This window comes from Schistocerca cancellata, unplaced genomic scaffold (assembly GCF_023864275.1).
Source record: "Schistocerca cancellata isolate TAMUIC-IGC-003103 unplaced genomic scaffold, iqSchCanc2.1 HiC_scaffold_34, whole genome shotgun sequence".
In the NCBI taxonomy this organism is placed as follows: domain Eukaryota; kingdom Metazoa; phylum Arthropoda; class Insecta; order Orthoptera; family Acrididae; genus Schistocerca; species Schistocerca cancellata.
In genome coordinates this window covers 12501-17500 of record NW_026046098.1, presented here as the reverse complement: position 1 = coordinate 17500, position 5000 = coordinate 12501, and positions in this window count along the sequence as shown.

The following is a 5000-nucleotide window of genomic DNA, read 5'->3' as shown; positions in this document are numbered from 1 at the left end:
CGAAACCCTCTCAGGTCCCGGCGGCGCGCAGCGCCGTCCTAAGTACTTGGTCGGGTTCGAGAGAGGCGCAATCGCCCGGAGTTAGGCGAGTAGACGCTTTAGGTGCGACCACCCGTGCTCCCAACTGAGCTTGCCGCTGCCGACAGAGGCCCGGGAGCGTGCTGTCGTGGCATTGCCGGCGGGAGACAACACGCGCCACCTACGGTGACCGGCAGCTCCAACGCCAGCGCCACAGAAGGGCAAAGGCCCCACGTGGGTGCCGAAGCGAACTCTCCCAGCACAGCGCACGTGCCAACACGTCTGCACAACTGCGATACAAACCACCAGCGAGAACCGCTGGGGCGACCGAGCAGCAGACGGCGTCGCGGCGCCGAGTGCCGGGCGGCGGCGCATCCTCAACGCACACAGTCCTCAGTCGGACCAGCACACTGCAGATGTCCACCGCGCTTCGCACCGGGCCCGCGAGGACCCACTTTGGCCGCCCGGCGCCGCGCGCAGGGTGCCCCGGCGCGCAGCTGCGCCGCCTGCCGCGTCCGTCGGCCGGCGCGCCTGCCACTGGGCGCCCCCACCAGCCGGCTGTAGCGCGTGCGCCCACGCACCGCGCGGCCAGCACGCCGGGCGGCCCCCCCTCACCGGCCGGGGACGGTCCCACCCAGCCACCGCCGCGTATCGCTTCACACACAGATTTGCCCTTACTGATTTACCTCCAGCAACAACAACCGCACCACAATGGGTTTACCAGTTGTTCATTTGCGTAACGTCACCAGCAAACGTAGACGTCCATCCCAGTTTGCAAATGCAACGATTATTGCATACCTGTCTGTTAGGTGTCACGACACACTACGTCTGCCCACATACACGCAACAAAATGTGCACGACTAGAGAACACGTGGGAGGTGGCCCCCTACGTATGCGATGTCCATTACGAGACCGACTGTCAACCAGCATCTGTACCATGTCGCAGATGTGGAACGCGGTGCACCATGCTATCACACTGTGTGAGAAGAGACGACTACGTTTGAATACACGCGCCACTACATCAACAGACGGCTCATGCTGATCGCCATCCAGGGCGTCCGTTAATCCCACACGTCTCTATGGCGTACCACACTGCAATGTAGCTGTTATGGGGAGACGGCACGTGGCTGAGTGCACAACATTTGGACCGTATGGTTCGCTGTTGTTGGGCGCAGTCGTTGTACGGTCACACATGTGCCACAGCGTATCATGCAGTACATACGGACCTATGTGCAGTACAATGTGAGGGTTAAGCTTACGACATCAGCGGACAGTGGACACAGGCCGTACCACGACGTAGACTGAGCGCTTCGACATGCGAATGCCAGTGAACAGCTGCGAAGGGCATTGAACACGCAAGCACCTGAACGACCAGCGTGCGAAGGCAGGGGGGAGGGTGGGGGCGATGTACATCCTGCAGTCGTCCACATTACAGTGTACAGCGGGAGCATGTAAAAAGTAAGCAACACTTGCGAAGTGTTGAACATGAAACGATACACAAGAGGGTGGGCGGTGCGAGTAGCGAACTATATTCAGAGGGTTGTGGTTAGACAACACTGGATTAATGTAACGTGTCATATGCCAATTACAGAGCAGGTTAAGGCACAACTTGGGTTAGGTTAAGGCACAACGTGGGTTAGGTTAAGGCACAACTTGGGTTAGGTTAAGGCACAACGTGGGTTAGGTTAAGGCACAACGTGGGTTAGGTTAAGGCACAACGTGGGTTAGGTTAAGGCACAACGTGGGTTAGGTTAAGGCACAACGTGGGTTAGGTTAAGGCACAACGTGGGTTAGGTTAAGGCACAACGTGGGTTAGGTTAAGGCACAACGTGGGTTAGGTTAAGGCACAACGTGGGTTAGGTTAAGGCACAACGTGGGTTAGGTTAAGGCACAACGTGGGTTAGGTTAAGGCACAACGTGGGTTAGGTTAAGGCACAACGTGGGTTAGGTTAAGGCACAACGTGGGTTAGGTTAAGGCACAACGTGGGTTAGGTTAAGGCACAACGTGGGTTAGGTTAAGGCACAACGTGGGTTAGGTTAAGGCACAACGTGGGTTAGGTTAAGGCACAACGTGGGTTAGGTTAAGGCACAACTTGGGTTAGGTTAAGGCACAACTTGGGTTAGGTTAAGGCACAACTTGGGTTAGGTTAAGGCACAACTTGGGTTAGGTTAAGGCACAACTTGGGTTAGGTTAAGGCACAACTTGGGTTAGGTTAAGGCACAACTTGGGTTAGGTTAAGGCACAACTTGGGTTAGGTTAAGGCACAACTTGGGTTAGGTTAAGGCACAACGTGGGTTAGGTTAAGGCACAACGTGGGTTAGGTTAAGGCACAACGTGGGTTAGGTTAAGGCACAACGTGGGTTAGGTTAAGGCACAACGTGGGTTAGGTTAAGGCACAACGTGGGTTAGGTTAAGGCACAACGTGGGTTAGGTTAAGGCACAACGTGGGTTAGGTTAAGGCACAACGTGGGTTAGGTTAAGGCACAACGTGGGTTAGGTTAAGGCACAACGTGGGTTAGGTTAAGGCACAACGTGGGTTAGGTTAAGGCACAACGTGGGTTAGGTTAAGGCACAACGTGGGTTAGGTTAAGGCACAACGTGGGTTAGGTTAAGGCACAACGTGGGTTAGGTTAAGGCACAACGTGGGTTAGGTTAAGGCACAACGTGGGTTAGGTTAAGGCACAACGTGGGTTAGGTTAAGGCACAACTTGGGTTAGGTTAAGGCACAATGTGGGTTAGGTTAAGGCACAACTTGGGTTAGGTTAAGGCACAACTTGGGTTAGGTTAAGGCACAACTTGGGTTAGGTTAAGGCACAACTTGGGTTAGGTTAAGGCACAACTTGGGTTAGGTTAAGGCACAACTTGGGTTAGGTTAAGGCACAACTTGGGTTAGGTTAAGGCACAACTTGGGTTAGGTTAAGGCACAACTTGGGTTAGGTTAAGGCACAACGTGGGTTAGGTTAAGGCACAACGTGGGTTAGGTTAAGGCACAACGTGGGTTAGGTTAAGGCACAACGTGGGTTAGGTTAAGGCACAACGTGGGTTAGGTTAAGGCACAACGTGGGTTAGGTTAAGGCACAACGTGGGTTAGGTTAAGGCACAACGTGGGTTAGGTTAAGGCACAACGTGGGTTAGGTTAAGGCACAACGTGGGTTAGGTTAAGGCACAACGTGGGTTAGGTTAAGGCACAACGTGGGTTAGGTTAAGGCACAACGTGGGTTAGGTTAAGGCACAACGTGGGTTAGGTTAAGGTAGAAATTGCGTTACATTGCGGTACAAATTGCGTTACATTGCGGTACAAATTGCGTTACATTGCGGTACAAATTGCGTTACATTGCGGTACAAATTGCGTTACATTGCGGTACAAATTGCGTTACATTGCGGTACAAATTGCGTTACATTGCGGTACAAATTGCGTTACATTGCGGTACAAATTGCGTTACATTGCGGTACAAATTGCGTTACATTGCGGTACAAATTGCGTTACATTGCGGTACAAATTGCGTTACATTGCGGTACAAATTGCGTTACATTGCGGTACACATTGCGTTACACATTGCGGTACACATTGCGTTACACATTGCGGTACACATTGCGTTACACATTGCGGTACACATTGCGGTACACATTGCGTTACACATTGCGTTACACATTGCGGTACACATTGCGGTACATTGCGGTACACATTGCGGTACATTGCGGTACACATTGCGTTACATTGCGGTACACATTGCGTTACATTGCGGTACACATTGCGTTACATTGCGGTACAAATTGCGTTACGAATTTGGTTAAGTTAAGGTGCAAAATGGGTTAGGTTAAGGTGCGAAATGGGTTGGATTACAGTACACAACGTGGTAAGAGAGTGTGTTGGGGGGGGGGGGGCCGAGGTTCGTTGGTAGTGATCATTGTAAGTGAATGTCTGAGGCAGCTTCAGTATGTCACAGCAGTTATGTCTCGTCAGGATGCGCTTTTCGCTCGTGACTGGAGGCGCGCCGCGTCTGTGGTTGCGGCAAGGGAGCGGCAGACCTGTGTGATTCATTCCTGCCATTGTTTCTGTGCCGTAACAGGAGGCAGTGTGGTGGTGTTGGGTGCACCCCTGTGTAGGACATGTGTGGGTGTTGGTGGCTTATCTGAGCAATTGTGGATGTCGGACGGGTGGGATATTCTATTTTAGAATTGGACCCCCTGGTGTGGTTATCATAGTGTGGATGGTGTACTGTGGCGGAGAGGATGCACCGGACGTTGGTCCATGCTGGTGCTTACATATTGTATCTGTGTCTGTTACAGGCAGAGAGTAATGTGTGATAGAGTGTCTCGCTGATGTGTGGTTCATATTGTGTGCACAGACTTACAGCATGTATAGGGACAGCGGGAATTTGGCATATTGGATATAACTCTTCGTGAAACGCAAGATATAGGGGTGGATTGCAACGTACGAGTGCGGGAAGAGTCCGCCGTTCATCCGCTGGAGTTGCGATTTCGGCGGTTGGGGTGGGGCACGTGCGGGTGCGGGTGGAGTGATTGTCGGTTGACTACTTCGTGCGACGCAGGCACTGGCGTTCGGGTTCCTGTGGTGGACAGATTATGCAGGCTTTGTGGGTGGCGTCGGAAAATGGGTACTGTGGGACCTAGCGATGTCGTAGTCGGGGTGGCGTCTCATAGATGGCGGTATCGTCGGTGCAGCAGGTCATGTTTCGGGAGACTTGCAGATGGCGGTATTTAGTTTTCGTGTTGCGCGCGACATGGTGGACGTAGTGTCGTCCGATTCGCGTAGATGGGGCTATTGCATGTGGTTTCGTCACATTGTCATAGATGGCGATGCTGTGGTTTGGCAGTATGGTTGGTGTAGTTCCGTTGGATTCCTGTAGATGGAGGTGTCGTTTCTGGGCCAGACGGCAATGTAGTTTGGTCACATTCTCATAGATGGCTGTGTTGTGTCTGTGGGTGGCGGTGTCAGCGTCGTCCCATAGAGGGCGGT